The sequence below is a fragment of the Stegodyphus dumicola genome, chromosome X1 (genome assembly GCF_044657685.1).
Source record: "Stegodyphus dumicola isolate Sdum_Otavi_A_Nest chromosome X1, ASM4465768v1".
Taxonomy (NCBI): Eukaryota; Metazoa; Arthropoda; class Arachnida; order Araneae; family Eresidae; genus Stegodyphus; species Stegodyphus dumicola.
The window spans coordinates 67,471,935-67,495,060 of record NC_140780.1 but is presented as its reverse complement, the minus strand read 5'-3'; the positions used below and the strand labels follow the sequence as shown (position 1 = coordinate 67,495,060).

Sequence of the window (23,126 nt, the reverse complement as noted above, 5' to 3'; positions counted from 1 at the left end):
GTTATTTTATGAACTTGAGCATACTCTTTATAGCCACACTTGGAAATTTTCATTTTTGGGGGGTTAAAAATCTATTATCACCTGTGCCACTAAAACGAAAGGTAAAGTTCAATAGGAAAAATTTTCACAGATAACAGCAAGTTTAACGAATTAATCAAATGAAAGAAAATCCAGAATGATTTAAAATTTACACACATGCTCAGACATTCATACCCAGAATTAAAAAAAAAAAAAAAAAAAAATGTCAATAATGAAATTCTGAATTTAGTTTCAGTATTGCATGATAATCAACACCAACACTTAAATGTCACTAACATATTTAATGAACTTTTGTCATTATGCAGAATGATACTGGCACAGCTACAACACACTGATTTTTACTTGAAAGAAATGCTCAAATTTTTTTAGTATGATTAGTCTTCATACTAAAAAAATGCTGGATAAATAGCTCAACCACCATACTCAAATAAAAACTGCTATTGATTGGAAACTTGCCTTTACTAAAATCCACGAGCATAGCCTTTATACTTTAATATCATAAATTACATGAAATAAATAAAACTATTAAAACTAAATTCCATATTTATTCAAATTGGTAGGACCATCTGCTACTACTTTGTTTTATCCTAAAAACAAATTATTAAATGATATGCATGGCTGGAAATTTATGAATACAGCAAATGACATACTCTTTAATAAATTCATTTCACATTTTGTTCCAATTGATCGATTTACTAGGAGAAAATTTAAATTATGGACATATCCCATGTAATTAGCAGAATTCAGTAGTTAAGGCCAAACATTTTACCAATCTGTTTAAGCCTTGAATTTACGAATAATGATACTATAATTAAGGACTTTTTACGAAAAGTTAACTTCTATGCAATCAAATAAAGCATGTTAACCTGCAAAACAAGGCACAGAAGTCAACCTTGAAATCTGAAAAATAGCAAGACTTCTGGGAGAAAGTAGAGATGCTTTTACGCTGTGTGGCAACATTAAAAATATACTGATTTATACAGATATATTTTAATGCCTTTATTTTTTAAATTGCTTCCAAATGAATTTGTTCTTAATTATAGCCAAAAAATTAAAGATTAAAATTAAGATTTAAAAGATCTACTAGACTTTTTGAGAAATGAAATACTCAGCAGAGAATGCACAGCTTATGCTAATTATAATTCTGAAGAGAAATTCTTGCAATTAGAAAAGCCACTACCTTTCAAATTGAAACCTTTTCCCAACTGCGATATTTTAAGTTTAGATATGAAAAGGCAGATGTTATTTATGTCTGGATAAAAGGTACAGAGTTAAAAACTGCAATCAAAAAGTAAAATTAGCTTCTATAATTAACAAACATTCGAAAGTGAATTGTTGGGCATTAAAATAACACAAACAAGAACTAAGTATCATACTTATTCAAAAAAGGTACAAAGAGCACTATATAGACTAAATAAAAATAATATTCACAGGAAAAGTGCACAGGGCTCTACTCTTGTATGCGCCTTCAGATCACCAAATGTGGCGATATGTGTTCTGCGCTGGGTTTTGGCGCGATGCGTGTTGTATGGCAACTCTTTTGACGTTGAATACTCTTTTGCTGGAGTGTTTTAATTGCTCGTTGGTTCGTGTCGTGCATGTTTTAAAACGGCCTATGTTGCAAGAGGGTCTGGGAGATTATTTTTAGTGGCTGTGCATGATAGAAATAAGGAAACACTGATGTATTAAAGAGTGGATTGAGCCTTGTGCAACTTTTTTTCGGATGGCTGTAAATCTTACAAGGATTTAGGAAAAGGTTTTTGAACCTTTATTTGTATGAATTTTCTGGATAGTGTGTCTGGTTGTCATATAAATACGATAATGATTACGTGGCGGCATGAAAATGGTATTTCTGCTGTTCGAAAAAGCATTCATTCATGATAAGTGCATTTTATTTTATTCTTAATGTTATGTTCATTGTTTTTTTAGTATGAACTTCTGTCATTATTGTTGTTTTTTTTTGAATTGTTTGAAAATTATTTTAGTTTATTTCATTGATTAGTGCATAGTGCCTAGATTGCACAATTCGTAGATGTTTCTTAAATTTGAAACAGAATGCTGTGTACATGGTATTCTTTGAAATTTATTGTTGTTGTGTTAATTTATTAAAGGCGAGGTGTGCGTAGTTCGTAGATTCTTTCGCTGCCTGGATTGTGCAATTCGGAGATTCTTTTCAAAGTTAAAACATATCACTGTGCAAGGATTCTTGTAAAATATTTTTGGTTAGAAACTTTACGTTTTTGCTATCTAAATTTTTTTTTTTTTTTTTTTTTGGGAGAGTTTTAGCTTAAATTGTGTGTTCAGAATGTGGTTTTCGCATGTGCGCAAACCTCGTTTTTAGAAACATTTTAGGCTTAAAGTTCAAAATGTAGACCAAAAAACTTAGAAAGTATGATGGCACCGTGGAGTTTCTTGCCAAAAATTATTGGCGAGAAATTTGGCGACCTCAGGGCGCATATAAGAGTAGTTCCTAAAGTGAATTGTTGGGCATTAAAATAACACAAAACAAGAACTAAGTATCATACTTATTTAGAAAAGGTACAAAGAGCAAATTCTATATAGACTAAATAAAAATAATATTCACAGGAAAAGTGCACAGCAAAAATGGATGAGAAAAATACACATGTAAGAATAAATTTTCAAACTGATACATATTCAAAAGAACTGCATGACGAACAGCAACAACAAACTAGCTACACACAGAAATGGCATTTTTCTTGAATCATTAAAGTTGGCACATAATCAGATAGAATAAATATTTTCACACATAAAAAGCAGACTTTTATCCTACAATATAAAAAAAAAAAATCAGTAATTAAGATCAGAAAATCTTTTACCAATCTGTTAGGCCAGGCCAAGTAAAAATGGCACATTTACTTGAAATTTTCTCAATAATTTACCAGCAAAAACTTGATGAATCTCTACATGAGCTAAAGAAAATATCACATTCAACTTGAAATGAGTTCAGTCAGAAATTTACCAGCACAATAAAAAGAGACATGGAGGGGAAAAAAAAGAATTTTTATATCTACTCCAAAAAAAAAAAAAAAATATGCAGAATGAGCAGCAGCAACACAAAACAAAGTAGACAATTAAAAATAGTAATTTTAATGAATCGATCATTAATAATGAAATTCTGGGCATATACCACATAATCAGAGATAAAAGTACAAATTTTCATACATAAACAGCAGATTTTATCCTACAATATGATTCAGTAATTAAGAGCAGGTAATATTTTACCAATTTGCTAGGCCAAGATCTTACCATCATTGGTTCTAATGCATTTTTCAACAAACAGCATTACACATCTGTCAAATAAACTGCATTAATCTGCAAAACAACACATTAAATTAATACAACTAATTAACATATTGGCTCAAAAAAGGCATAACGAAGAGTAACTTCTACACAAACTCAGCAAAAATGGCACATTTACTTGAAATATCCTCAATTAAAAGTTTACTAGTAAAGCTTTTACATGTGTTAGAATTCTCGTGGTTACTTAAAAAAAAAACAAATGGAAACAGTAATCTCTACGCCACTTAAATGAAAATGGCGCATTTATCTAAAAACACGGAAATCGGCCAGAAATCTACCAGCACATAAAACAGAAAATGAGCATGAAAAAATATACGCATGCAAAAATTACCTTTCATATTTAATAATAAATATAAGATATAAAGCAAACACTTACCAGAGAAATAGAAACCTTGGTTATTTGACGAATAACCTGAAATTTGCCACTGCGCACATCTAAAAACAAGCAAATTCAAATTAATCAAGCAAAATGTGTAAATTTGGAAAACAAGGTATTAAAAATTTATGGTAGAATTTTAGCATACTTACGGATCAGAAACAGTCCACTCTTCAACCACACTTCCAGAAATAAGAATGCGCCGATGACGCCAAATTACTTGGCGAGAAAGTTATTAGTAGATCTTCATGCAACCCAGAGAATCTCGTAACTCCTCCCATTTTTCCCCCTTTTTTCTCGTGAAGATAACCTGTCAACAACGAATTCCTCTTTGAATTGGGACGCCATTTTGGGAAAAAGCGGACGACTCCATCTTTGAAAAACGGCATTAGATATGTTTTGGCTTGCTGTATTTAAGTCGGGGTGGAATCCAGTCAGCTATGCATGTTTTTTTCCTCGGTGAAATATTGCTGTCATTTCGTTGAAAGTGACCTGGTAATATTTCAGGATAAACCCTCGTACGTTGGGCTAACCTGTCACCTCTCATGCATGAGAGTACCTCGGTAAAGAACTTAAAATAAGAAACGTTTCTTACGTTAAAATTCTGATTGAAATACTTCTTTTAAGTTATGTGACATAAATTTCCAAAATGTCACTAATTGTGTGTGTGTGAATTAAGGTAGTTTAATATATAACACCTGCTTCAAAAATAACACTAAAGTTTATTTTGTTTATTTGTCATTTAAAATTACCGGCTCATTGTCTTTCGGTGCCATCTTTATACCATCGCCGAAATTATTTACTCTTCTTGAAGATCATTATCCCATTTATTCTGTGTATCCGTAATAACTGTATAATTTGTTTTTCTTTCATTGTTCATGTTGTACCCATACATTAAAAACACCATTCGCTTACTGTACTTCGTAGTATAAGGAAAATCATTTGCTTTTCTATCGACTGCAGTCATGATTTTAGTAACAATGTAGCACATTGCTGGAATTTAAAACAAAGAAGGCTACTTTTGAAGTTCTATATATATAGAAACAATATTAGATATTTCTCTTTGTGTATAATTATTCTTTAATTTCAAAGTAGTTAAAATCTAATGATTCCTTTTTCCCCCCTCTTGGCCTCTTCTAGTGTAATTTGTCATCATTTTTGTGCACTCTTGGATTGCAGAACATGATATCATGAAAGAAAAAGAACGGAGAAATAGTGCAGAGCAAAAAGACATCTGTGGCTGGTAATTCTTGTTTTATATTAACTTTATTTTCACTAGAAATGCTTGAGTGTTATAATTTGTAGGTCACTTTTGACATGTTGCTTTATATCGGAGTTTTACTACTTATTTATTTTACGTGAACGCTTCACATTATGTTTTAATGTTTAGGGTAGCATTTATGCATTAATTTCTTAGGTTTTGAATTCCATATTGAAGTGTCTGAATTGGTTCTTTCTTTATATTGTATTGTAATATTCGTAGTGAGGTTGAACTGTTAATCACACTATAATTATCAGAAGTCTGAGATTTGTTAGAGTTCTGTTGCTTCTTAGTGGTTTCAAAATTACTGCTGTAGTGTAATTTTTTCCCAAGTGGCCTCCTTTCGCATTACTATAAAATTATGAGGGTACACTTTTAGGTTTTAGAAACTATTTATTTACAATCTTAGAATGTATAATCACAGAGAACTGAAATACCAGCATAGTTCTATTTTTCAAATCTGTATGCAAAGTGTTGCCAATTACAAGTTACTAAATATTAAATGTTACCATTTACAAATTATTAAATATTACATCTTCCGTTTTTTTAAAGAGTTCAAAAGTTTTAATAGTCTAAAATCAGTCGAAATACCTGGCCGGCTTTCTAATCAGTCTCCCACTTCTAGTTCTTAGCTCACCGTTCCTTGTTTCTGAGTTAGCAGAGTTTGGTAGATGATCTTCTAAACTTTGCCCTTGAGAATATCTGGAATCATATCCTTTTACATCTGTTTTCTGTGTATTAACTCCTTGTTCTGTTCCTCTGATATTCTCATCAACAGCTGAACTGTTTTCTCTAATATCTTTTCTATTTCTTCTCAATACTGATCCACCTGATCTAAGTATATATGATCTAGGCGTCTTATGCACTTCTTCTACAACTGCTGGTTTCCAGCGATTATCGTGATATATCCGAACACAGTCTCCTTTATTTAGTGATGGTAATGTTTTTGTATGACGATCATAATATGACTTCTGTTGAGTTCTTTCTTGGTTGATTTTTTCTTTTACATTTCTCACAACTTGAGGTTTAAGTAATTCTTCAGATGTAGGAAGAATTGTTCTTGTTCTACTCATAAGTCGTTGAGCTGGTGATCCTAGCATCTCATTTGTTGGAGTGTTCCTATGAGCTAACAAAACTAAATAAGGATCAGCATGATCTGCTTGAGCTTTCTTTAACAATTTCTTCGCCGTTTGTACTGAACGCTCTGCTAATCCGTTCGACTGTTGATGGTATGAACTGCTTGTTATATGTTTAAATTGGTATTTCTTTGCAAATTCTGAAAATTCTTTACTTGCAAACTGAGGTCCATTATCAGATATCACTATCAATGGTATACCGTATCTTGCAAAATGAGATTTCATGTAACTGATCACTGTGTGACTTCGAGTATCCGGTAGTTTGGAGATTTCAAAAAAGGTGGAATAGTAATCTACAATTAATAAATATACATCTTTGTTAATCTCAAATAAATCTGTCGCAACTAAGGTAAATTGGGAATTTCATGTGGTATCATAGGCTCTCTTATGTTTTTGTTCTGGTATTCATAACATATAGAACATTTTGAAATTTTATCTTCTATCTGCTTGTTCATAAGTGGCCAAAACAAAACATCTCTAGCTCTTTTCTTACATTTTTCTATACCAAAATGACCCTCATGAATTAAATTTAACATTTCCTTTTGCATAGATAAAGGAATAATTACCCTTCCTCCTTTGAAAAATAAGTCATTTTCCATTGTCAACTCTATCTACAATTAATAAATATATCCCAAATACTTTACAAAGTCCCAAAATACTTTGACTTGAGGTTCTACCTGATGTTTCCTTTCTGGCCAGCCTCTCAGAATATATTTCTTTAAGCACTGTAGTGTAGCATCACATTCACTTTCTTTCTTCAATGCATAAATTTTGTCATCAGATGCTGGAATCAGTGTACAAATTTCTGTATCTTCATCATTATCTTCTGTTGTATTCAAATTTGCTCTACTCAAAGTGTCTGCTATTAATAAGTCTTTCCCCTTTTTGTATCGTACATCTAGATCATATTTTTGTAAATTTAACAGCATTCTTTGCAATCGCTGTGGTGCTTTAAAAAGAGGTTTCTTAGTTATGCTTTCTAATGGTCGATGATCAGTTTCAACTGTAATACGTTTGCCATGTATATATTGATGAAATTTAGAACATCCAAAAGTAATAGCTAAAAGCTCTTTTTCTATCTGAGCATAATTTTTCTGACTTTTTGTTAGAGCTCTGGAAGCATAAGCAATTGGTTGGTTTTCTTGTAGTAAAACAGCACCTAATCCTTCAGAACTTGCATCTACTGAAAGAGTTACATCCTTATTAACATCGTAGAATTTTAATACGGGTGCTTTTGCAATCAATTCTTTAAGTGTTTCGAAAGCTTTTTGATGCTTTTCAGTCCAGTGCCAGAGGACATTTTTCTCAAGTAACTGTCTTAATGGTGCAGTAATAGTACTTAAGTTAGGAATAAATTTGGCTAAATAAGTAATCATTTCCAAAAATCTTTGTAGCGAAGGCACATCTGTAGGTTCTGGCATTTTAACAATTGCTTCCACTTTAGAAAAATCAGGTTTTAGTCCGTTTTCACTTAACTCGTGCCCTATATAATTCACACGATTAACTTTTATTTTACATTTAGCCTTATTGAACTTCAAATTATTTTCTCGTGCTCTCTGGAGTACTTTTTTAAGTCATAGCTCACGTTCCTTTTCATTAGATCCCCATATTAAGATATCATGTATAATACATTCAACGCCTTCTAGACCTTCTATTATTTGGCTTAATTTTCTTTGGCAAATTTCTGGAGCTGAACATATGCCAAAAGGTAATCTTTTAAATTTGTATCTGCCAAAAGGTGTATTGAATGTACACAAATTACTACTTTCTTCATCAAGCTGGATTTGCCAAAAAGCACTATTAGCATCTAAAACAGGAAATATTTTTGCGTTAGGCATTCTAGTGACAACTTCGTCAATGGTTAACATCGGATAATGTTCTCGTTTTATAGCTTTATTTAAATCTCTAGGATCTAAACATATTCTTATTTTGTTCGGTTTGACAACTGTGACCATTGAATTTACCCATTCAGTTGGTTCTCTTACTTCCTCAAAACCATTTAAATTTTCCATTCTTTGTAATTCTTTCTTAACTTTATCACATATAGCTATGGGTATTTTTCTTGGAGGATGAATGACTGTGTTACATCTTGTTTTAACTGGATTTTATATTCTCTATTCAAACAACCTAAGCCTTCAAATACATCTTTGTATTCCTCCAATAAGTCTTCAGTGTAAACAGACATTACTTTCTGAATCAAACCTAGTTGCAAACATGATTTTAATCCTAATATAGAAGGTACTTCTTTGTCAATAATTTGGAATTCCACAACATAATTATTTTTTCCATATTGGCAGTTAAGTACTACTTTTCCTAAAGTATCCATTTTATTCCCAGAGAATGTAACTAATCTTTTAATTTCAGACTTCTGTATCCGAACATTTAGCAATTTCACTTTGGTTTTAGAAATAACATTGCACATTGCTCCAGTATCTAACTGCAAATTTAGTTTACTTTTATTTACATTAACGTCAACAGTCCATTTCTCTTCCTTGTTATCTGAATTAAGGTTTAATGTGCCAACATAAAATTCTAACTCTTCCTCAGAGTCATGATTTATTAATTTAATTTGTCTATCTTTTTTGTTTACCTTGACTGCTTCATTTTTTATTATATTGGTTTTACACTGACTCGCGAAATGATTTGCCTTTTTACATTTATGACAGATTTTTCCATATGCTGGACACATTCGATACTCATGAGATGTTCCACATTTAGAACAAATTTTTGTCTTTTGTTTATCGGTATTTACCTCTTTGTAAGTATTCTTATTATGTTTACTTGGTTTCTTTTTCACTAAGTTTACAGCAGTTTCCTCATCTTTTATGATTTTCATTTGATGTGCACTTATTTCAGCAGATCTGCATATATCAAGAGCTTTTTCTAATGTTAATTCTGTTTCATATAACAATCTTGCTCTCACTATATCATCTTTAATACCACAAACAATTTTATCCTTTATTAAACTATCCATTAATTGTGCAAACTCGCATGTTCTAGCTTTATTTCGAAGGTCATTTACGTATTCATCTATGGTTTCTGACGCGGTTTGATTTCTAGTAAAGAATAAATGTCTTTCATATGTAATATTTTTCTTAGGAATACAATATTCCGTAAATTTTGTTTTAATTTCACTTAATTTAATTTCTTTACCCTCTTCTATAGGATATGTATTATATATTTCAAGACCACAAATTCCTATTACATGAAGAAAAGTATTAACTCTTACCTTCTCTTCTTTATTATGTAATTCACTAGCTACTTCATATATACTAATTCAGAAGTCAAACAACAAAAATCAGCGTTAATTTACAAAATTTTCACAGGACTAGTTTCGATGGTTTTACCGAACCATCATCTTCAGCTGCAAAACCGCAAATGGTCCATTTGCGGTTTTGCAGCTGAAGATGATGGTTCGGTAAAACCATCGAAACTAGTCCTGTGAAAATTTTGTAAATTAACGCTGATTTTTGTTGTTTGACTTCTGAATTAGTATTTATTCGGCGTGTTATTGTGTCTTAATTACTTCATATATTTCAAATGATTGCAGCCATCTCTGCCAATTCCAAGCTAGATTTCCATTAAATTTCATCGGCTCTGGTGGTTTTAAACTTACCATTTTGAAAGCAAAACACTCCTGACACCATATAAAATCATGAGGATACACTTTTAGCTTTTAGAAACTATTTATTTACAATCTTAGAATGTATAATCACAGAGAACTGCAATACCAGCATAGTTCTATTTTTCAAATCTGTATCCAAAGTGTTGTTAATTACAAGTTACTAAATATTAAATGTTACCATTTACAAATTATTAAATATTACAATTACGAGGAGGAGGCTAAGCATTTTCCTCTCTGTCTGGCCTAATATTTTCCTTGCCTAATGGGGTCTTCTCTTCCCAACAGGTCAGTGTAATTGCACTTCCTGTGTATAAACCAATTTTGTTTCAGTTTTTTCCGAATTTAGATTCTCTCTATGAAGTGCTGTTTCTCTTAAAACCATTGAAAGTTAAATGTTGAACAAAAAAGAAATGTAAATAAAAATTTAATGAGTACTCATAAAGAAAGTTAGTGGGGCCAAATTGTCTTCTGTTAAGGCTGCTCAAAATGTGCTTTTTATTAGTTGTTTTAAGCATACTTTATTAAATTTTTCCCTTAATTTGAATTATTTTGGCATATTGGGAAGTTTTATGAATCTATTTGCGAAGATCTATTTAAAATTGATTTCACAAATAAAAATTCGTTTTGAAATCAAATCAAAGATGTTTTATTATTATCGAAGTAAAATTCTGCAGAATAACTTTCCACTTTGTTTTGCAAAGCACTCTGAAAGTTTGTTTTGGACTTCTTTCCGTTCTCTTGGCAAATGCATGACAGAATTATTTTTTGAGAAAGCTGATGTCTTTTGCTTATAAGAATGATTGATGCAACTGTATGAGTGTCGCTGTAAAGAGCACATGTTTCCCAGTGTCCTGTTTCTTCCTTAATTGGGTCATTCTCCGCTAGATCAGACATTGCTTTTGTGTTATTTAACAATTCCTTCATCTTATCTTCAGTTAAAAGCTCTTCTTCATAATGAGCACTTTTATTATCAAGGGGTTTTATAAGACCCCAATTCTTCTTTTGTAATTTTCTGATTCATTGTTTGACTTCTCTGTCTTCCATATGTGAAAATTCTTCGGCATCGATTGCTTTTGAAATTTGTAAGATTTTTCGGACTTCATTTTCAGTCGATGGAAATTGTTTAAAGTAGCAGATAAATTCTTTCCGGTGTTGATGGATGAATGTTGCACCACGTATGAATGAAATTCTAGCAGTGGACAAATAAAATGGGATCCTTTAAGGTACTGCTATACGCGAAATCACGCTTTACAAGTCTGCGCTCAGCAAGTACCTGCCGTATTAAAAATGATAGACTACGAAATATGACTTGAAGAATTGTATGAGTTATTTGGAATGCAGATTGGGAGTTTAGTCGTGATAGGTAAACAGTCTATACAGATGACCGGAAATAATAAAAATTTAGATGGGTGTACTATAAAGTATTTTACTCCTGGACCATGGATTAGTCATAAACAGTACTTGTGTAAAAACAGATTAAAGTATATGAATTCCCTGTTTAAGAAAGGAATTTCTCTATGACAGTATGGAGTCTGTATCATAGCTGGAATAGCGAGGTGTTGTGTCTTCAGGGAAACAAAATCTGTTATTCTGTAATTTTTCCTGAAAATGTGTGTTTAAATTTTGTTACCTAGGTAACCTATTTTTAACTCTTTCTATATGAAAATGAAACCAAATACAGACAAAGAAATAAAATTGCATTCCTTCCCTTGGTGCAGTTATTAACAACTTTAACTTAATGGGAGCCAATTTTAAGTTTATAAAATTTTGGCTAGCTGCAATTATATATTGCACTTTTAATATTTCAGTTATAAGTGCATTATACAAAGTATAAAAATGTGTGGTATAATATCTTAAATAAAAGGTATACTCTTTGTATTATTTACAAAAAAATTCAGCAAGATGAAAATTAAATACAGGGAAATCATATTTTAATGTGAAATTTAACATTGCATTTCTTCTGAGAGTTTTTTTTTCTCCCTCTGGTACAGGCGATGTTATTGCTAAATCCATGCAGTCGTCCGGATGTTTGTTTGTTATTCTCTATCTGAACATTGATTTTAACAAGTTTGTTGTTGAAAATCCTCTTTCACATTTTTAAGTAGATCGAAAGCAGGAATTTATCTTTTTAAAAGTTTAACAGTTTATGATTTTTCTGATCTAGGACTATTCAAATGGCTTTTTGTGATATTCTTCATCTTAATTAGGATGAAAACCAATTATTTCTATTTCTAGATCAGTAGAATTGTTAACATATTTGAAATCTTTTACCATTTTTCTTAAATACTAGTCTTATGTAATGGGTTTGAAGTGAACGTAGTAGTTGGCCAATTTTAAATACACTCAAAACATCTAATTTAGAAACTGATTTAAGCTCGATGAGATTTTCCAAATGTTTGTTTCAGTTTTCTTATATTTCACGCTTTAGTTCTCCAGATTTTCAAAGTGGCAAAATGTACATTGCATTATGGTAAAAATGTATATTCCTTATATTTGTGTAATATTTTAACAAAATTAATTCTGATTTAAAATTAATTTAAAATACCCTTAAATCCAAAAATTGTAGTTCAGTTCTCTCCCCCCCCTTCAAGTTTAAGATTTTAGTTATTATGTCTGTAAGAATGACTAAATCATAGAACCAATTATGGTCGATAATTTCTTCATAAGTTTCGTTTCTAGATTTTTAAAATTCTTCTATGAAAGTTTTGTAACAGAAGCTGGTATGGAACCCAGGCAGCCAGACAGAATGTCCCTTCCCTGAGTGAAAATTTCTATCATTTCACTGAAAGTGACATTATTATATTTCAGAATAAACCCTCGTAACACTAATAAATGTATGTAGATTTTTTTTTTAATGTTTATATAATGCGTGTTTGGTTCTTACAACATTTTGAGCTATTATATTACTAATTCTGTATGTGAGCTAAGACAGTTTAATATAGAACATCTGCTTCAAGACTAAAAGTAAAGTATTTGAATTGTGTTTTACCTTTCGTGTGTTTTGAGAGGTACGTTCTAATCTACAATTTATGGTATTTCTCGGTATTGGACATCTCGCATAGCTGACAAAATTTCATTCCTATGTTTAGGTTTTATAGTACAATAAGTTGAGCATCCCTACATTAGTATAAGCTTTGATTCCTTCAAAAGAAAAAAAGAGTATCTTAGTTTTGTTGAATTTTTGCTCAAAATTTTAGTATATAGGTAATTGCAATAGCTCATTCACGAAATTTTGTTCTGTTTTTAGAATGGTGTTTTTGAGCCCTTTCTAAAAAAAAAAAAAAAAAGCTATAAAAGTATATATGTATAGCTCTTTTAATGTCAATATATTGCGAGTTTGATTCTTACTCTTTTTTGATCTGTTATGTCACTAATTCTGTGTGTGAATTAAGATAGTTTAATATATAACACCTGCTTCAAAAATAACAGTAAAGTTTATTTTGTTTATTTGTCATTTGAAATTACCCGCTTATTGTCTTTCGGAGCCATCTTTCTACCAGCGCTGAAATTATTTACTTTTCTCGAAGATTATTATCCCTTTTATTCTGTGTATCCATAATAACTGTATAATTTTTTTTTTTCTTTCATTGTTCATGTTGTACCCATACATTAAAAACCTCTTTCGCTTACTGTACTTCTGTCGTATTAGGAAAATCATTTGCTTTTCTATCGACTGCAGTCATGATTTTAGTAACAATGTAGCACATTGCTGGAATTTAAAACAAAGAAGGCTACTTTTGAAGTTCTATATATATAGAAACAATATTAGATATTTCTCTTTGTGTATAATTATTCTTTAACTTCAAAGTAGTTAAAATCTAATGATTCCATTTTTCCCCCTCTTGGCCTCTTTTACTGTAATTTGTCATCATTTTTGTGCACTCTTGGATTGCAGAACATTATATCATGAAAGAAAAAGAACGGAGAAATAGTGCAGAGCAAAAAGACATCTGTGGCTGGTAATTTTTGTTTTATATTAACTTTACTTTCACTAGAAATGCTTGAATGTTATAATTTGTAGTTCCCTCTTCACATGTTGCTTTATATTGGATTTTTACTAGTTATTTATTTTATGTGAACGCTTCACATTATGTTTTAATGTTTAGGGTAGCATTTATGCATTAATTTCTTAGGTTTTAAATTCCATATTGAAGTGTTTGATTTGGTGCTTTCTTTATATTGTATTGTAATATTGGAAGTGAGGTTGAACTGTTAATCACACTATAATTATCTGAAGTCTGAGATTTGTTAGAATTCTGTTGCTTCATAGTGGTTTCAAAATTACTGCTGTAATGTAATTTTTTCCCAAGTGGCCTTTTTTCGCATTACAAGGAGGAGGCTATGAATTTTCCTCTCTGTCTGGCCTAATATTTTCCTTGTCCAACGGTGTCTTGTCTTCCCAACAGGTCAGTGTAATTGCACTGCCTGTGTAGAAACCAATTTTTTTTCAGTTTTTTCCGAATTTATAGTTTCTCTATCAAGTGCTGTTTCTCTTAAAACCAATGAAAGTTAAATGTTGAACAAAAAAAAGAAGCGTAAATAAAAATTTATTTAGGAAGTTATTTGGCTTAATTTTAAACACACTCAAAACATCTAATTGAGAAACTAATTTAAGCTCGATGAGATTTTCCAAATGTTTGTTTCAGTTTTCTTTTATTTCGCGCTTTAGTTCTCCACATTTTCAAAGTGACAAATCGTAGATTACATTATAGTAAAAATGTATATTCCTTCAATTTGTGTAATATTTTCACAAAATTAATTTTGTTTTAAAATGAGTTTATAATACCCTTTACCCCGTTCAGTACAGGCGTGTGATCATATGTGCATCAGCAGCGAACATTACTTCAAATCCGGGTATGTTATAGTTGAATCGCCATTTAATTCACTGTATCGACCGGGTGTACCACATTTGACTTTTTAGCCACTAGATGTAGCTGTATGCCTGTTATGGGGAAATATATGGAAAGTTAAGTATGGTTACCTTCATTCCTATGCAATGATTTTTATTTTTGGTATTTTGTTTCCGAATGCGAGTGAGATTTGTGGGTGGGTGTTGAACAATGTAATGTCTCTTAAACGGGCTCTCCCTGCATTGAGGTACCATTTTTATTTTTGGGATATAGTGAGGTAGAGGTTCTATCATTAGAGTATTTTTTTATTATTATTCTTCTGATATTTTTCCTCCCTTGTTTTTATTTATTTTATTACTCTTAGATTTTTGGTGCTTTGTGATGAATATTTTTAATCCTCAGCGAAACATGTATATCTTTTTTTAATGGCAAACCAAAGCAATCTAAACTAAATGTGTAGAATATACACAATCACTAAGTGTTGAGTAATGTAATGGGTCATTTTATATAAACAAATGAATGTAGAATTTATTTTCGTAATATGAGGAGAGCACGGATATTGCATTATTAAAAGCTTTATTTTACTAATAAGAAATATATAAAAGTAATAAAGGTAAGTCAAGTAAAATTTAATATTGCAGGTGATGTCAGGATAGTTAAACTCAGTCCACAGGATTCATGTAATGATGAACATTTCAGTCCTATACACACGCAGCATCCACAGCTATTTTAGATAATATGATCAGCTTGGCTACATGGAACTTAAACATCAAAGGAAATTGTCTGTTTCCACCAACTCTTGGAGAATTTACAAGCCATCTGATTGCCTCCGCTCGTCTCCCCGTCTGGACGCTATCTCGCATTGGTCTCGACTGCTCCGCACTGTGCTAAGCTGGGATGACGTCACCTCCCTAGGTATTCTAAGTCAGCATTGGTCGTCGATCATTTCTACATCAATATGTTCTGGATGCTCTGGAACACTTTTAATTTAATTTATTAATTTGTCTTATTTTTATTATCGGTTATAGTGAAGTAGATGTTCAATTATTAAAGACTTTTTTATTACTCTTTGAGTTTTCCAGCATTGAGAGGAATATTTTGTATCGCTTAGTGAAAGTTTTTTTAATGGCGATATGAAAGCTCTATCTGACCGTATAACATATACAAATGCTAAATGAGTCAAATTTGCTGAGTAAAATATCAGCAGATATTATATTCCTGTGACTAATGCAAGGTTGGACTTTGTGTACACCTATGTTTCAAAGAATATCATACACTGTCTCATTTTGAAACATTGCTTACTTTTCGTTGTTTGCTCGTTGAATTTTTATGAAACATGGTTTTAATATTTTTTAATTGTGTGTTGTGTTAAATAAAATTTGCGATTGTTTGGATATTTTTCCATGTATATTTATTTGTGGGAAAAGGGCAAAATTATATTATTTTAGAAGGAGTATTTTGTAAAATCTTTAAGGAAAATATAATAATAAAGGTTTAGAATTAATTCTGACGACTACCTGAATGTTCCTCTCATAATGTAACTAAAATTAGAAGACGAATTTCATTTATCCTTTTTTTTTTTTTTTTTTTTTTTTACGTTAGGCTTAGCATAGTAAATTGCTCATCGTGAACGGGTTAATTCAAAGACTTTAGTTCTCCCTCTTCCTTGAAGTTTAAGATTTAGTTATTATGTCTGTAAGAATGGCTAAATCATAGAACCAAGTATGTTCAATAATTTCTTCGTTAGTTTCTTTCCTGGAATTTTAAAATTCTACTATGAAACTTATGTTACAGAAGCTGGGATGGAACACGGGCAGCCAGAGAGAATGTCCCTTCCCCGAGTGAAATGTTTCTATCATTTCTTTGAAAGTGACCTTATAATATTTCAGGATCAATCCTCGTACACTAATAAATGTATATAGATTTTTTTAACGTTAATACAGTCAAAAGTCGTTAATCCAGAATGATCTATAATCCGGACCTCAAAGCTACAAACTTTCTGCGCATGTGTTGTGCGTACGGCAACGCAGTTGATAAACAGACGGCGCGCAATGAGCTGTAAGTTGATCTGTCAGCACTATCCTTATCTTCAGGGCAGATGTTTTTATTTTATTCGGCTTATAATGTAGATTTCATCTCGATGTACTCAGTCTTTGATATGATTTAAATCAAATTCCTCGTCATTATAAATATCACGAATACAAATCAAATAGTTTTCTGGTTGCAATTTTCTACTTTCGACTATGCGTAATGTATGCTTTACACATGCGCGCGTTGAAAGAAATGTTTAATAAAGTAAACAAATAAATATTAAGCTTTTTTTTTTTGTAAATTTTGATACCCTTTAGATCATAATTGCTCTTTATTTCATAAATTACGGTTTCATATTTTTAATTTTATAATTTCTGCTTGCCATCTTACCAGATTTAAACTGATGATCTATAATCCGTAAAAATCGATAATTCGGAATTGCCGAAGTCCCGACGAGTCCGGATTAAAGACTTTTTTGACTGTATAATGCGTGTTTGATTCTTACAATATTTTGAGCTATTATATCACTAATTCTGTATGTGAATTAAGACAGTTTAATATAGAACACCTGCTTCCAGGCTAAAAGTAAAGTATTTGAATTATGTTTTACCTGTCGTCTGTTTTCAGACGCAGGTTCTATTCTACAATATATAGAATTTCTAGGTATTGGACATCTCAGATAGCTGACATAATTTCATTCTTATGTTTAGGTTTTATAGTACAATAAGTTGAGCATCCCTATATTAGTATATGACTTTTGTTCATTGGAAAGAAAAGGGAGTATCTTTGTTTTCTTGAATTTTTGGTCAAAGTTTTAGTATGTAGGTAATTGCAATAGCTCTTCCACAAAATTGCATTTAAAATTTTTGCAGCATTTTAAATTGCTGTATCATTCAATTGTATTTGATGTGTTTTGGCTTTCTGTATTAAAGCTGGGCTGAAACCCGGGCAGCTAGACAACATGTTCTTTCCCTGAGTAAAAATTAATTCTGTTAAAAATACATTTATGTCATTAAATGAAGAGGTTAGATGAAATATTCAAATCGTCTAGCTTCTACATTTAGTTTGACAGTAAAAAGTCTGAAAATAATAATAATTCTTTGGTGAAAAATATCTTTATTTATACCAAGTGTTGCAAATCAATCTTAAGTTATTTTTCAGAATAATATATAAAAACTGTTACCCTCTAGCTACATTCCTGAAAGTAAGCTTTAAGTATTTAACAAATAGATTTGATCATATTTTATGCATCATGCAGGCTATATTTCCAGCTCTTTCATTAAAGTGCAATATATTTTCAGTGTATGAACATGAAATATCTTCTAAAATACTGTACAAACCCAGTCACTTATTCGAAATTTAATTCAGTTTTCATATAAGAATTAAAATTTGCCAGACAATTGCTTTCTTAACAGTTGTAATTTAACACTTTTGACTTTAATGTTTCAGAAATTTGCTAAATCGAGTTTATCTTTGTGTGACCTTGCATCAAAGGCACCGATAATAAATTTGTTTTGGCATTCACTGGTTAAATTTTTAAAGAAAACTTATTGATGTAAAAGAAGGAACAAATTATACTTATCTTGGTAGTATGTCTTATGATATTGTCTTAAGTTATCGCGTCTTATGGTTATTTATGGTGTCTCATGATATTGCAGTAACTTAAAGTGCATTTCATAGAACTTGTTGTTTCTTAAGTTGCATAACCTATTTTCATAACTTCTTGTGATCTTTATGTTTTACTGTTCCATGTTATCAAATATATATAAAAGGTAAATTTCTAATTAAATATTCTTCCATTCACAGCACAGTGATATAATGTGTGTTCGCATTTATTATACAGTTATGATCATTATTCATTATAGAGTTTTATATATTTGTTATATGTATTTAATTTATATCATTATGTATTATATAATTTTGCTTTTAGAATACAGTAAGACCCCGCTTAACGCTGTTTCGGTTTAGCGCTCTTTTATTTCAACCAGGGGATTCCACGAAATCGCTCGCAGCATACGGGGATTGCCCGAAATATTATGCAGCGATAGGTTTCAAATACATATCCGAAAGAGTGTACTTGTATTTCTTGTTTGGTGCGGTATTGTACAGACATATTTTGAAGGGGTAAATGTGGAAGATGTCGAAGAAATAATTCAAGAAGCAGCGGCTAGTCTTTCTAATGATGAGCTCAAGGAATTAACTGAACAAGAAGAAAACAAAAATGTTGACAGCAGTGATTCAGAAGAAGAGCAAAATGAATTTTCGATGGCGTTTGTAAAAAGGAGTTTGTCTACCATAACTGAAATAATGGATCAATTCATTGAAAATGATCCGAATTTTGACAGGAGCTCAAAAGTAAGGCGTGGTGTGAGAGATGCTCTATCCGTTTATGAAGAACTTTTAAGAGAACAACGCAAAAGAAAAAGGCAAACAACATTAGATGCTTTTGTCACAAAAAGTTAGAACACTGAAAACGCGGAAGGCTAACTAAATATGACTGACTTAGAATTTTATTTGTTTTTTTTTAAGAATATTCGTTTTGTTATTTATATTTTGTTTTTATTTTTGCAAGAATTAAGAATGTGGTATTAATTTGGGCTTTAAGAAATAAATGTTTGGTTTTATTTTTATTAAAAAAACATACTTTTTAAATTTAATACCTAACCAATTTCCTAGCCATCTTCCCCTAACCCCAAAATTTACATGTAAAGATAGCCTCATTTATCGCTGTTTCGCATTATGCTCTATTTTGATGGAACGTATCCCCTGCGTTAAGCGGGGTCTTACTGTATATCACAATATATAATTTGAATTGCTTATAGAACTATTATGTTTTTCATATGTTAATGAGATCTGTGTGTCTTTTAGGTTAATTATTTTCATAAAGGAATTAAAATAAAATCATACCCTTTTAATGCAATTCACATTTTACTATAAAAAAAAAAGAATTTTTTAAAGTCACATTTGATAACAATATAAAAAATGTTGACAGAAACTTTAAAATTATTCCTATTTTTATTGGCAAGTTTAAATATTCTTCACAAAATTCCATTTCTCAGCACACACCATCACAATTAATTTAATCAGTTTCCAAATAAAAATTAAATTCAGTATGTCGCAGAGTAAGTACCAGAAGTAGAACTGCATGAAACACACAAGAACATATCCATATTTAGCCAATCACTATTCATTTCTAACTGTTAATGATTGAATAAAAGAAAATACAAGTATAAAATTCTATGAATAAAAGAACAGTTACACTAAAGAAAATTTTTTAATATATATTACATCTTAATTCTATATAATTATTCTTTTGTTTTTCACTTGCTCTTGACATTAGTTGATGACAGCTGATTCATATCAGAAATATTGTTCCTTATAAAAAAATACACACATAAATTTTATGTTTTATTATATAGAAAAATCTATGTACTCTTCTGTTATAGGGACTGGATTCAGAAATGTATGTATGTGTGTATGCACTTTTATATGTGTGTTTATATACAAACATACATGCATACGTACATATATACGTGCATATGTGAACGCATTCGTACATACATTTCTGAATTCGGTCCTGATAACAGAAGTGTACCAAATTTTGCCGCAGTTGTTAAATGAATAGTCTAAGGTAAAATGGTTATGGTTTATTTGATTACAGTAAAGCTTGCTCAGGCTCATCTATACCTAAGGGTGTAGATGATGCCCTTGTGTAGTGCTTTAGATTGAAAACTGGCACACATTAATATTACATGTGTATAATCAGCTATGAAACATGCACCAAGAAACTGAAATTGTCAACAGTAATTTAGTATACTTTATTCTGTGTTACATACGAATAGTACATTGTTTTTGGACAAAGCTATATAAAGCATACACAATCGACCTCATTCAAATACTAAATATTTAAGTATTTTCTGATTATCCAACCCCTAGTTTCAGCATTTTATAAAAGTGTTAGGTTTTTTTTTTATGCATTCCTGGTACACGTGCGACCAAAGACAGTGCATACAAATGGTTATATTATACAAATGGTTATGATTTTATAGTTAACCGTTATTTTGCTGGCAAATGCCTTTTTTATTATAATTATTAGAATTCTGGAGTCTATGTACTTATAAGAAAGAAAGCGTGGTCTTTCTTTCAAAATACAATGTTTTCCGTAAGAAAAAGAATAAAAAATGTGCATTATTTGAAATTGTACTTTTTAAATGATCAAATTTCTACCAAAGTGCTTTTAATATTCTGTGATGGATGGAATTCTCTTATGAAAATTATGTTATGGTACTTGAAATGGTTTCTTGTTTGCTTAAGAATTTTAACCAGATAATGAAGCTCTTACAACAAATTTTATCTGATTAATGTAATTTATGCCTTTTTTTTTAAATGAAATGGCTGTTGTATATAATGATTGTAGTTGTTTATCTAAGAGGTGTGTTATATTTTCCCATGAAACTGTTATGGCATACTAAAATTCATTTGATAAATTTTTTTTTTTTTTTTTTTTTTTTTTTTTAGTATTATATTTCTGTTGCAAAGATATTAAGGTATATTGATGATTATCTTCAAACTCCTAATATTTTTACTCAACCTTCGACCATTTTGGGCAAACATAAACTGATAACAATGTATATTAGCCCCAATAATGGATAAACATGATATCGAAACATACTCATAAATTCTCGTTGGTTTTTATAGCACTGAGAAATTTTTAATAAACCACTTTTACCTCTTGATTATCGAACCAAATAAATTTCCCCAAATTTCCACAAGTTTCAATATATAATTTTTCAAAGTTTTTTATACGCTATAGCTGTATAGTTTCTGTTGATCATGTAACTCAAAAAGAAATAAAGGTTTGCAAGGTGAAAACATCGATTTTGTTATCAATCACATGGATTTGACATTTTGAGTATGCTCCTGCTGGATTGGTAGAAGCTTTGTGATCCTGTTATGAACAAATCTTAACAGATAAAGATATAACATGTGAATATGGAATCTAAAGGAAAGGTAAGGTTAGATTAGGGTCTTTGAATATGACTAAGCACATTGGTTATCAGCCTCAAGAAGAATGCTTTATGAAGAACTTTATAGGGGAAACTCGCTTGTATTCGAAAAAAAAAAAAAAACTGCACTGCTTGTTCACCCGCATTTGAGCTGAGATTGAACTATCAGTTTTAACCACTCGTAGGACAAATCTAAAGAAAATGCTTGTAATATTATGTAATCAAAAATTAACTACACGTTATATGGCAGGATTGCTTTATAGTACTCAGTACTGAGGTAGAAAATACTTAATCTGCTTTTTTTTTTTTTTTTTTTTTTTTTTGAAGTGTTTGGTAATGGTATTATTCATTTCATGTATTTTCTATAATACATATAGAACACTAATATTTCTTTTACAAGTGTCTTTTTTTCATTTTTAAGTGCTTTGCTTGTTGATATTCTCAAAATTGCATCTGATAAGTAATCATCAATTAAATTGTAATTAATTATATATAATTATTGATTAAATAGCATTTAATAAACAATAATTAAGTAGATATTAATTAATTTGATAATAATTGACTATTGAATTTTAAAATTATTAATTAGTTTAATAGTCGTTTTATTTATTTTCTCTTGTTCCCTATTTGCTGACGGTCTTCCATAGGGCTCCGGCACTTCTAATTTTAGAAATTAAGCTAAATAGCAATATATTATGTATAAATTATAATATAATGTATAACATATAATGCTATGTATTATGTGTGCTATTATGTATGTATAAATACAATAAACGCATATATAGATCAATATATTTTTAGTATATAATGATTCAAAATAAATTTTATGGAAAAAAAACACACTTTTGACAGCAAAGAATTTCTGGACATCCCAAGTTAAATACATATGAAATCATTTGCTTACATTCAGTGAACGTTAAAATCAAAACAGCGACACAATGCTTACAACAGCCAGCAATTCCTCCTTTACATGAACAAGAAATAAAAAATAAATAAATAAATAAATTATTTTTCCTTTTCCAACAATGAAATGTCCGTCGATTTCATGCGATCATTACACTATAGAACTTACCCTTCAATAGGAAGTCAAAATTTGTACATTGGGTTTTTCAAGTAAAATTCCGTGCTTTACCAAATGATGCGCTTTTTAAAATTCTCTCTGCTTCAGTAATATAGCGAGAATTTACGCCTCCTTGAACAAAATCAAACATTTCGCAAAAGCTAAGCAACTCCATTTTTGGATGGACGAAGTCAGATCACAAATCAAAATACCGGTTTTTATCCGCCATACCTACATGCGAATTTAATCGCGGATAAAAAGATAAGGAAAAGTAGTAGAAAATATCATATCTAGAGCTTTAGCAACTTTCCACACAGAATGGTCTGTGTGCGAAAGACTTTCAATGAAGTTATCACAGCAATTCTTTCTGTACTCTTGGATAAGTTTTCTGAGGTTCCGATTGGCAGCATTAAATCTTCTT

At 30.7% G+C, this 23,126-nt stretch overlaps 2 long non-coding RNA genes across 5 annotated transcripts in view; one reads left to right on the top strand and one right to left on the bottom strand.

Moving 5' to 3' along the window:
* Positions 1-4,093, bottom strand: part of LOC146993174 (uncharacterized) — a 382,674-nt gene extending 378,581 nt beyond the window's left edge. The window contains exons 1-3 of one of the 2 annotated variants that reach the window (XR_015038632.1): positions 3,889-4,093; positions 3,737-3,795; positions 3,307-3,372 (exon numbers count right to left, since the gene is read on the bottom strand). This is a non-coding gene — a long non-coding RNA (uncharacterized LOC146993174). The remainder of the gene's footprint in view (positions 1-3,306; positions 3,373-3,736; positions 3,796-3,888) is intronic. The other variant, XR_015038633.1, reaches the window with a different exon arrangement.
* LOC146993172 (uncharacterized) overlaps positions 1-23,126 on the top strand; it is an 880,419-nt gene that overhangs the window by 796,119 nt on the left and 61,174 nt on the right. For all 3 annotated transcript variants that reach the window (XR_015038634.1, XR_015038635.1, XR_015038636.1), the window contains one exon: positions 4,877-4,979. This is a non-coding gene — a long non-coding RNA (uncharacterized LOC146993172). The remainder of the gene's footprint in view (positions 1-4,876; positions 4,980-23,126) is intronic.